Consider the following 13,080-nt stretch of genomic DNA (forward strand, 5'->3'; position numbering starts at 1 on the left):
AGAAACACCGATATATATTAAAATCGATGATAATGCTAGTAGAGAAGAAAACTAAGTCCAATTTTTGGGGGAGTACTAGTAAATTAAACTTTGACTTGGAATGAGCATTTACACCACGTTACAATGTTTTGGAATAATCTCCAAGCCAAAGTTTATTCTACCCCATGCAGCCTTATTCCTACTATATAATACGCTAGTTCTCCCGTATATAACATATAGTAAAAGTGTATGGGAAAATTATAGTTCGACAACAATAATTAGATTTTTAAACAACAAAAGAAAGCCATACGTATTAGTACAGGTTCGCATTTCTTAACTCACACTGATCCTTTATTCTATAAACTTAAAACCCTAAAATGTTTCGATTTGAACACTTTTCAAGTCATTATGTTCAAGTACATTGATAATCAACTTCCACCATCCCTTGGTAACATGTTTAGGTTTAAAGATCATTCGTACCCTACTCGCATATTTTTTTTTTATGAGTCCGCCATCCATCTCCAGCCGAATCGCTCAAGATAGTGGTCTCCTGCGTTCTAAATTATCCCTCTAATTTGTTGGAAAATATTTACTGTATATTTCTTATCTTATTTGTATATTTCGTATATGTTTACTGTATGACATTATTGTACATGAATTTTTATTTAATTACTTTTGTAAACATTTTATTTAAAGCTTATCTGTACTGGTTTATAGGAGGGATTACACTACCCTGCAAGGTCACCGGACAGGTGGGTCTCATCAATTCAGCTCTTGATAAACATAAGAAAAAGAGGACCATGGGGGACCAATGGTCACCGATTAGGCATTGTTTCTATATAGAGGGAGCTAGAAGCTACTAGTAAGACAGTGTGGCTTTAAAGGTAAAGATCGGTTTTGAAAACGCCCCCTCTCAAAAATGAAATGGAAGCTGTTATTACCAATCATGTGAAAGAATTTTGACTAATACGTTTTGACTAATACGTGATGATACAAATTTTGACGAGAAACCGCCTTCTAATTGATATATTTGGTAAACTATTATATCTATTTGGACCTGATAGATATCACGCACGTGTCGCGCACGTGTCGCGTAGTCCCATGTACATCTTTCTGTGTACATTGCTTGTAGCTTTACCAAGACTGGGCCAAATTTCTTATCATTTTGGTGATTCCAGAACCTTGCAGTACAGAAACCGGTAGATGATCAACCTTTCCAATCGCATGACCATAACTGGTCTTTATCTTTAATGTATTTGTTATTGTTTGAATTTTTGTTATTTGAGTTTGAATTTGTATCTTTTCGAACGCAAAAATAAAACCCAAAAAACAAATATGTAATATCTGCAAATCCACATTGACGCAACAGGACGATATCGATCGCCATCCCACGAAGACTAGCAAAATCCATCGGCCCTTCGATGAACATTCGCTGTCATTCAATTGAACATGGAACATCAAACACAGAACCAGCAACAACAAAGCAAACAAACAAGCAAATAAATGTTGGCTAAAAATATATGTAATATATGCAGGAAGGACGATATCGCCCTCACACGAGGACTAGATCAACTACGCTTCGATAAACTTTCGCTATCAATCAATTAAACATAATAACAACATGCAACAACAAAGCGAACACACAAGCAAAGAAATCTTGGGTAAAAAAGTCGCGCGAGCAACGACTTTTCTCATACATCTTGTAGCTGCAGACTAGACAAGATGAATACCACTCTTTTCATCGCAGATTATGGCGACGGGAGCGACTTTGCATTTGAAAATGTCAGCACCATTCCAACCGACGGCAATGACTTCTACGTCCCACCCTGGTGGCAGCAGATCCTGTCCGACCTCATGTTGTGGTACAGGCGTATCCAGATCTTTGTCTCGACCGTCGCTGCCATTTTCTCTTTCGTTGTCCTAGTGGTCATTGGAATTGAGAAATCATTTCATAACGTCACCAACTACTTCGTCGCAAACCTCATGATGTCCGATTTCGTATTTGCAATTTCCTGTATGGTCGAGGCGCTGAGCACATATCAGTTTTCCGCGTGCGGTGGCCTGATCATATACCTTCAGCATGTGAGTAGGCTTAGTTTTCTAGAACAGGTCCAACAAGATCGCAAATATTTTCGAAAAATAAGGTTAAAAGGCAATCTGAATAGCCTAGTGTATATCAGAAAGAAATTCTGTTGGAGCTCCAGGAGCGTCACGCAGTGAATGAAATGAATGTAGTACAAGAAGCTACCTTTTTATGATTATTAAAAGATGAGTAAAACTATCGATCTAGTTTGCTCTTGATAGTAATCGTGACGCATACTATGAATGTCTCACTCACTAAAGAAGGAATAAATACCTTCATAAGGAAAGTTTAGAACGATCTTCTGTCTCATTCTATTTTATTGCCCATAAGATCATGACATCTCCCTCACTCCCCCAAGAATCGTAAAAGAAAGGGTGAAGTGAAAGGAAAAGACAATTTAGAATAAGATCGTAAATGCTTTCGAAAAAATCAGCTCAAGGTCAATTTTTTATTTCTGTTCGAAGTAAATAGTACGTCATTCTGATTTTCGCACAAGTAAAAAAACAAATTGATGGATAGGAATATCTCAATTGCCCTAAAAGTTGATTTTTCAAAAGTAGTTGATCCTGTTTTAAATTGTTTTTCCATTTCACCTCACCTTTTCTTTTACGATTCGGGGGATAGAGGAGATGAAATGGACACCATTAAGGCGGTCCTAAGGTGCCCGTACGGTGGCCTTGCGGTGTGTGGCACACACTGCGGGCAACGCAAGGCCCATGCAAGGCTCCCGTACGCTCGCCGCGCTTCATCCGTAAGGCCACTGTGGCAGTCCTCGCCGTGTGTGAAGCAGGTATATTACACCAGTTTTTGTTATGGTTCCTCTGCGGCTGCATTGCGGGCGCCTCGCGGCTACCTTCCGTCTGTCTTGGTATTAGTCAAAAACTTAAGGCCACCGCAGGGAGCGACCGCATCACTTAAGTAGTAGTAGTAGTAGTAGTAGTAGTTGTAGCAGTAGTAGTGGTGGTTATTTTACCTGACCGCTAATCCCTGGATTACATTTGGCCCGGGCGCCGTACGATAAATTGGTCTACAATTTTTCGTGCGATTCTTAGGGCATCGTAGGAGGCTACGGGCTGCGATGTTTGTGTTTACATTATCTACGAGCATCGTGCAATTTCTAGTATTAGCCCTCGGGGGCAGGCCGGGGCTAATCCGTACAGAGGCTGCTTGGAGATTGTACGGAAATCGTGCAATCGCAGTGCAGTATCCGTGCAGTCTCCGCAGGTTCCGCATGAAAATTGTACTTAGCCCGTGCAGCTTCCGTGCAGAGGTTGCGCGAGAAGACGCGGTGACCGTGCAGCAGCCGTGCCGTTTTGCCCCCATGTTTACCGAAAAATCGTTCGATTGCTGCACGATTAGCACGAGGCCTCTGCGTGGTGCCCGTGCGGGGATCTTGCAATTTCACATACGGCATTTTTCCGGGCTACGGGCTTACGTTTTTTTTAGACTAATGACTAATGTAATCCAGGCATTAGGAAGCATAAATGCTTGTTAGTAAGCAACCAGAGGACCGACAGCTTTAGATTCTCTCCGAGAGACCTGGTAATGAGAATTAATGCCTTACCAAGGGCACTAGCGCATCACCTTGGTTTCTAACCCGGGTCGCCGGATTTCGAGACCACTGCTCTATCAACTGAGCTATCGCCGTACGGCGGCTGTAGGTTTCCTGTCTCCACAAATTGAAAGGAAGCCATGCGGCTGGCAACCGAAAATATGTGACTGCTACAGTATGTGGCTTCTGGAATGTTGCGGCAGCCCTATAATTGATATTGGCCATAGATATTCTAGACCCCACGGCCTCCGCTGCAAACTTTGTGACTGAGGCATTATTCTCCCGCGCCATTAATTGCTTGCTGTTTGCAAGAAGGGAAGAAAGGAAGAAATTGCATGTTTGGGCGCCCTTTCATGTTAGGTCGGCTAAAGCCGGGGCAAAAAGTGATTGCACGGCCCTCATGGAGAAGAGTATTAATAATTATGAGGCTAACCTAGGTTAACAAGACATATTATTGTTATTTTCATTTAATATTGTCATTTTCATATTAGCTCTTTTTGCCTTCTTGTTGGCAGCCGACTTAATCGACTTGCGCTCATTTCCCTACACTTACCGAATTTCCAACTTACTTCAACCCTGAACCCGACACTATACTTGATCCCAGTTCCAACCCTAAAAAATGCCTACGACCCAATTGAAACGACGCGATAGCAACGTTTATCATAGTCCTATATTTTTTTCAATTTTAAAAGCTAAGAGAAAATGCATTGCTCCTATTAACCTTTGCATTGGTCTTTTTTTGAAAATGAAATATGAATTTGATAAAGCAATTATTGATTAGGGAGTGAAGATTGGGGTAGTGCATGTGTCTTCCGTTACCCTTCTCTCTTTTCTCGCTACATCATTTTTAATTTTCTTCTTCTTCTTTTATCACCCTATTGGGGCACGTTCAGTTCAGTTCAGTTCAGTTTATTGAATTCCATCTTTAAAAACATTTTTACAAAGTAAAAACATACCATTTCATGTACAATATAATACATAAATTGTGATAGTATATACATGTGATATGAATTAATACAAAACAGCATAAGGCACAGCTGTAAAAAAAAAAACCAAGAAAAGGTTTTGTCTGGACAGCTTCCTATCTTAGATATAATAAACATAGTAAGAAAACAAGTAGCAAGTAAAGTTTTGGATAATATCATTCAGAAATTGCATAACAACCGGCACAAACCCAGTACATGATATACAACATGGTAGGATGAAAAAGTGAGAAGATAGCAAAGGGGAAGAAAGAAAGAGAGAGAGAGAGAAAGAGAGAGGGGTAACAAGCTAGATAAATACATTCAGTGAGAGTCATGCGCAATCAAGAAACTTTTGAGATTACGTTTAAAACTGTTGTAAAATGAGATTGAAGTTATATTAGTTGGAAGCAAGTTCCAAATTTTAGGTGCATGATGTCTGCAAGAATATGATGCAAAATTTGTATTAACACACCATCGGTTATAGTTCTTTTTATTTCTAGTATTATGGTTGTTTGTTATAAACATATCGGATAACTTTTCAGGAAACAGACTTTTTTCGTTCTTAAATATAAGTATAGCACACACATATTTATTTAACTGGTATACATTCAATATATTAAGTTGTTTAAAAAGTGGTCTTGAATGAGATTGATAATGAGATAGCGTTATATTTCTTACAGCCCTCTTTTGTAGAATATATAAACGATGCAGTTTGGTTGGGTATGTGTTTGCCCAAACAATGTTGCAATAACTAAGAAACGGTTATATAATATATGATGACACCAGTATTCCTGGACATTATCTTATTAATATGGGATATATGTGTTTTCCAGGATAAGCTTTCGTCAATAACAATACCCAAGAACTTGGTATTAGCAACACAATTAAGAACATTATCATCCATTTTTATTTGATATGAATTGAGGAGCTCTGTAGAAACCGGTTTATATTTGGAATGAAAATATATAAAATTTGACTTTCCAGCATTCAAGATTAATTTATTGCATTTAAACCAATTCGATACTTTCCGCAATTCAATATTTAACGTGCTATATAAAGATCCAATGTCATTTGAGGTGTAGAGGATATTGGTGTCATCAGCAAAAAGAATGAATTTCAATTTATCAGAACAATATGGAAGGTCATTGATATAAAGTAAAAACCATACTGACTATCATTCAAAATAGAATTTGTGCATAAATAGCTATATGTACGATTATAGACGAGCCTTTCTAAGATTTTTGAACAATAAGGGAGTATAGATATAGGCCTATAATTATCAACATTATGAATATCACTTTTTTTATGAACAGGTACAACTTTTGCAATTTTCAATCTAGAGGGAACAACTCCAGTAGAAATCGATAAATTGAAAATATAACACAATGGTGTAACAATATAGTGTATTACATTCTTTATGACATCAGGATTGAATTCATCAATGCCACAACTATTTGTACAATTCAATTTCTTTACTACATCAATAATTTCATTTTCAGATACAGCTTTAAAATATACAGAATTGGAATTTTGCTTTGGTAAAAATTTGGCAAATTTGTCAGTATTGCCTAAGGATAAGGAATTTTTCAAAGATGTACCAATATTTACAAAAAAATTGTTAAAATGATTGGCAATATCTTTAGAATTAGATATTTGTTTCCCATTTACATTTATGAAATTAGGTAAGGCATTGTGAGATTTACCCAGGATACCATTGATTAATTGCCATGTTTTTTTCATATTTCCCTTTATTGCATAAAATTTCATCTTGTAGTAGTCTTTACGTGCAAGTTTTAATAACTTATTAGTGTAGTTCCGTATTTAAACGTATTTCCTCTTGTTATTTTCTGTAGGTGAATGACAATACCTTCTATATACTTTACTTTTATTCCTTATCTTTTTATACAAGTCAAATGTAATCCACGGTTTTCTAATCTTTTTACGAACAGATTTAAAAGTTTTCTTTACAAATGCTCTGTTATAAAGTAACGATAAAGTTGTCGAAAACTTTTCAAAAGCTACGACTACATCGGTATAATCAAAAATATTCCAGTCATTACGTAACAAATCCTCTTTGAAAACATTAAGAGATACATCATTGATAATACGAGTTTTATATACAGAAATGTTATAGATAGGAAACTGTTTTTGTGTTATTTGAAATATTGGGAAATGATCAGATATATCATTATAAAACAAACCAGAAGAAACATTTAGATCAAAGTTATTTGTAAATATTGTGGCGTAAATGCCTATCAAATTATTTTTATCTTTCTCTTATGTTGTTGAATTTGACAACACGGTAGATTTTCGGTCCAGAAATGTGACCTACTTTCAAAGCAAAGGTCTTTGCCCTTTTAATTAATTAATAAGCGTATTTTTTTTATATACGCGCGCGCAAGTTGAGTTTAGATGCGCGCAATATCACTAATCAGTGCTAGCTACTGCAGCAGCAGAAACCATATATGGGATTAGTAGGAATTTACGTAAAAAAACGTAAATAAAATGAATTATTAATATGCAATAATATAACAACTTACCTAGATGTGTGTAGTGCATGGAAGTTGGAATTGCAGATTTTGGTCATAGTTTCTTGTAATATTTATATTGAAGAGTAGTATTTTCCTTTATCTGGAAAGTGATTCCTATGATGAAGCATTTGTATTAATCCTTATGGACGCACCGTGCGTGCGTAATAGTTTTGGTTAGGACATATGAGACTTTTTGTGCGTAAGCCCTTAAGTACAGGTATAAGCGGGAAATACAAAATTTTGTCGGCTGCCCAAAATCTATAAATAGGGGTGCATTTTTTGGAAAAATTAAGTTGTTGGGGAAGACCTCCCCAAGTGAGCTGGAGAAAACCAGAACTAAGCAACCATCTCTGGACGTTTTGTTTTCCTCTTCACTGGATCTGGCCATAAGCATCACAAAACCCTTGCCCACCATGATTTGGGTTAGAATACTGCGATCTTTCGTTACGTAATACTGTCAAGCGTACAACTTCCCCCAAAAAAATAATCATTTAAATGATTATTTTAAATCGTAGCGTGTACATAAGTTAAATAGGAATTATTAATCTGACATGTAAATTGTAAATAGACATTTAACTATACAAATAGAAAAGTACAAAAATTACAAAGCCAATTGTAATAACTTCTTCAGCTGCATCTAGAAGCTGATAATTATTTGATGTTACAGTAATACAGATTATTTATCAGAGACATCAAAATGAGATAACTTAAGTTATTCACTTTAAGTAGTAATCAACTTGAGAGCTGTTTTATATTTAACTGTTGCTCAGACAGCAGAGAGAGGTTAGAGTTGGTCGACAAGTTCTAATGCTTAGAAAGATAACTGTGTGAATGTATTCTCGAACCCATAGTAGTTAGGGATTTCAAGGAATCTGAGACTAGTGTACTATATAGAATGTTGGTTATATTACAAGTTTGCACCGACAAAGTGAGTGGAACTTGGTAATGAGCTGTAAGGCTGCTGAATAAGGCCCGTTGAGAGGTTGTCAGGAATTGAATTTAGAGGAAGTTTCCCCACGGTTGGTAATTAGCAAGGACAAGTATTGAGTAACTGCAGGCAGTTGAGATAGGATTATTCACATTAGTGCGATCGCCAGATAAGTTTCTTTGATCTTGGATCATTGTGGTTAGAAGCTTTCAGTATAAGATATAAATAACTTCTCGAAATTTTGATTACAACTCTACGGAGTATAAAGTACATGTAACTCAGAAGGTAGCATCTTAAAATTGTAACACTGAATTATAGGACTAAATTCATATACTTAGCTAAATTAGACTAACATTTGTATGGCGGTGTGACCAAAGTTCGCGCGTGACCAAAGTTCGCTTTCTCAAAAAATCGGTAAGATTTCGAAAATCTGATATCACCAATGGAAAGAGGGTCTTAAAATTACCCAGAAACGAAATTTTCTTTAGAATTGGTTGCGAAATTGTGAAAATATTGACAAAAGATCGGCAAATTTTGCAGTTATTTGCGTCCGTTCCGAAAAATTATCAACTTACCGATAAGGGTCTGGAAATCTTCATTTTGAGATCAGAAATCCTGAAAATTGTAAGTAAAGAGTGGTACGAACTGATTGTACGATATCTTGCCTTGCAAATTATGATATTACCTTATTTTTGATGGATCACATTTTTTGATAAATCAACTGTAAACCACCGTGCGTGAAGTTAGGTCTCATTGTTTTTATGACTTTTTTAGATGCAGCGCGCGCGCACGATCGGACATCAAATTTTTAGATCGCGATATCTCCGAAATCCTTCGACGGTAAATTTTTCTAGTTGAACCAATCTGTAGTAAAAAACTTTGCCGTCCATTTGGTAATAATTGAAATAAATAAAGTTGTGTAGAATATGAGAAATCATAGATCGAATATCACATTTTGTAATATGTTCTAAAATGTCCACGAACTTTGGTCACCCCTTCATATATAAATTGCCATGCTCACTTATACTCAATGAATTGATGGAGTTGAAATTTATGGTACCAGTATTTGCAACAAGTTGGAATTGTTATGCATCTTGAACCTGTAAATATTTGGAGTTAGTGTTATTAAAGTTCATTGAACTTACTTCAATTCGTAGAATAATTTTATAACGTATACAATGCACACCTGTAAGAAAGAATTGAATGATTAGTGTTTAGCAATTGATTGTTCAATGAAGATTGATTGATTGATGTTGATGCAAATTAGTTTAGTCAAGACTTAAGTTAGAATTACAGTTTAAGATTAGAAGTCTTAGTTTAGATAATTAGAAGTTGAAGCTAATTAACTTAGATGAGAAGGCCAATCTTGTATATTTCAAGAAAACGGAACTGGCCATTAAGCTCGATTACTACGTCTACCTATAGTGAGACCCAGTAAGAAAGGATTAAGTTTGAGAGTTAGAATAATAAATTGATTGTTGGAGCCGTGTTTGGATGATCGATTGATCCGATGAGTGATTGTGGTGCCACGTGTTGTAGCTGATTGTACGCATGTTGAACAAACACAGACACTGAGCGAAAGTACGTTTTCGTGTAGGTGAATGAGACGTGCCGCATGATTTGTTTTTGTTAGAGACAAGGTTGGACAAAAATCTGAGTTAGAAATGAAATTTTATTTAAATGTAGCAAATCACTCAGTGAGGAAACTCACCATTATTTCCTGTATGAGAGTCCGGGTCATTTGATTATAGATGATAATTTTAAACACTGGAGAGACAGCAAATTTCCTTCAGAATTCAGGAGCTTCATTTCACGATCTTTGGTTCTGGCGGCCTGAGAGCGATTAGCACAGCTGGCGCGAGAATCTACCAATGACAAGGCCTGACAGTGGAGTTCGGCGTTATGAACATTACGGCTCTTCTGATTGGATAATCTTCGGCTCTTTAAAATAAGTTTAGGCGGAGGGATAATTTGTTTATTGTTACCGAAGCATAATTGACTTCGGTCCAGAGCTCAATAACTCTATAAAATTATTGTGGTGGCAGCAAACTACTTTAAGTGGGGTCTCACGTTACAATATGTTATCAATAAGGGATATTGATCTGTCAGTCATTCTTGAAGGCTTATCAATTAAAGGAATAAAAACTGAACTGAACTGAACTGAACTGTTCAAAATACATTTTCCTTATGGCCTAAGGAAATAAATTGCCTTTGTCAGTAGCAGTTCTACTTCCAGTAGGATTATTAAAATATTTAAAATAAAACTACTTGATGCTTCTTCCCAAGCTGTTATAGTCTTATGGAAAATGTGATGGTTTTTGTACCATTGTTAGCTATAATTATTGTGCACCCAAAACGACAGAACATCCTATCACACGTGCCCCCGTGTCTGCGTCATTAGCGCCACTGGGGAGGTGTATTTTGTCGATGTGTGATTGAGTCTCTTTCTACCCAGAAGTAATGCCATTGTGATTTTAATCATATTCATATATGCAACTCAACATTGACTCGAAACGACGATTCACCCTCACACGAGGACTAGATAAATCCATCTACCCTTCAATGAACTTTCGCTATCAATCCATTAAACATAATAATAACAAAAAACACAACAAAGCAAACAAACAAGCAAAGAAAGATTGACTAAAAACATCGAGCGAGCAGTGATTTTTCTCATACTTCTTGTAGCTGCAGAACAGAAAAGATGAATACCACTCTTTTCATCGCCGATTATGGCGACGGGAGCGACTTTGCATTTGAAAATGTCAGCACCATTCCAACCAGCGGCTATGACCTCTACGTACCAGCCTGGTGGCAGCAGACCATGTATGATCTCTTGGTGTGGTACAGGCGTATCCAGATCTCTCTATCGATCGTCGCTGCCGTTTTCTCTTTTGTCGTCCTAGTGGTCATCGGAATTGAGAAATCCTTTCATAACGTCACCAACTACTTCGTCGCAAACCTCATGATGTCCGATTTCGTATTTGCAATTTCCTGTATGGTTGAGGCGCTGAGCACGTCATATTCATTTTCCATGTGCGGCGGCCTGATCATGTACCTTCAGCATGTGAGTAGGCTTAGTTTTCTAGAATAGGTCCAACAAGATCGGAAATACTTTCGAAAAATAACGTTAAAAGGCAATCTAAATAGCCTAGTGTATATCAGAAAGAAATTCTGTTGGAGCTCCAGGAGCGTCACGCAGTGAATGAAATGAATGTAGTACAAGAAGCTACCTTTTTATGATCATTAAAAGATGAGTAAAACTATCGATCTAGTTTGCTCTTGATAGTAATCGTGACGCATACTATGAATATCTCACTCACTAAAGAAGGAATAAATACCTTCATAAGGAAAGTTTAGAACAATCTTCTGTCTCATTCTATTTTATTGCACCTAAGATAGAATGATAATGATGATCATTACATCTCCCCCACTCCCCCAAGAATCGTAAAAGAAAAGGTGAAGTGAAAAGGAAAAGACAATTTAAAACAAGATCGTAAATGCTTTCGAAAACAAATCAGTTCAAGGTCAATTTTTATTTCTGTTCCAAGTAAATAATACGTCATTCTGATTTTCGCACAAGTAAAAAACAAATTGATGGATAGGAATATCTAAATTGCCCTAAACGTTGATTTTTCAAAAGTAGTTGATCTTGTTTTAAATTGTTTTTCCATTTCGCCTCACCTTTTTGTTTACGATTCGGGGGATAGAGGAGATGAAATGGACACCATTAAGGCGGTCCTAAGGTGCCCGTACAGTGGCCTTGCGGTGTGTGATACACACTGCGGGCAACGCAAGGCCCATGCAAGGCTCCCGTACGCTCGCCTCACTTCACCCGTAAGGCCACTGTGGCGGTCCTCGCCGTGTGTGAAGCAGGTATATTACACCAGTTTGTGTTATGGTTCCTCTGCGGCTGCATTGCAGACGCCTCGCGGCTACCTTTCGTCTGTCTTGGTATTAGTCAAAAACCGAAGGCCGTCGCAGGGAGCGACCGCATCACTTAAGTAGTAGTAGTAGTAGTAGTAGTTGTAGCAGTAGTAGTGGTGGTTATATTACCTGACCGCTAATCCCTGGATTACATTTGGCCCGGGCGCCGTACGATAAATTGGTCTACAATTTCTCGTGCGATTTTTAGGGCATCGTAGGCGGCTACGGGCTACGATTTTTGTGTTTACATTATCTACGAACATCGTACGGAAATCGTGCAATTGCAGTGCAGTATCCGTATCAGTAGCTTTAGGTTCTCCCCGAGAAACCTGGTAATGAGGATTAAGGCCTTACCAAAGGGCACTAGCGCATCGCCTTTGTATCAAACCGGGTCGCCGGATTTCGAGACCACTGCTCTACCAACTGAGATATCGCCGTACGGCGGCTGTAGGTTTTCTGTATCCACAAATTGAAAGCACGCCATGCGGCTGGCAACCGAAAATATGTGACTGCTACAGTATGTGGCTTCTGGAATGCTGCGGCGGCCCTATAATTGATATTGGTCGTAGATATTCTAGACCCCACGGCTACCGTTGCAAATGAAATTGTGACTGAGGCATTATTCTCCAGCGCCATCGATTGCCTGCTGTTTGCAAGAAGGGAAGAAAGGAAGAAATTGCATGTTTGGGCGCCCTTTCATGTTAGGTCGGCTAAAGCCGGGGCAAATAGTGATTGCACGGCCCTCATAGAAAACGGTATTAATAATTATGAGGCTAACCTAGGTAAACAAGACATATTATTATTATTATCATTGTTGTCATTATCATATTAGCTATTTTTGCCTTCTTGTTGGCAGCCGACTTAATTGATTTGCGCTCATTTCCCTACACTTACCGAATTTCCAACTTACTTCAACCCTCAACCAACCTGATCCTAGTTCGAACCCTTAAAAAATATCTACGACCCAATTGAAACGAAATGATAGCAACGTTTATCACACTATGAAAATGACGGACAAAGAAAGAGGACAAAATATACAGTTCCTCAGGTAGACAAAGGATCATCTCTTCCCTGCTATTATGTAAAAATGTGTAGAACAGGTGTCACATGCATAT

This window comes from Strongylocentrotus purpuratus, unplaced genomic scaffold (genome assembly GCF_000002235.5).
Source record: "Strongylocentrotus purpuratus isolate Spur 01 unplaced genomic scaffold, Spur_5.0 spur5_scaffold_9, whole genome shotgun sequence".
Classification (NCBI taxonomy): Eukaryota; Metazoa; Echinodermata; class Echinoidea; order Camarodonta; family Strongylocentrotidae; genus Strongylocentrotus; species Strongylocentrotus purpuratus.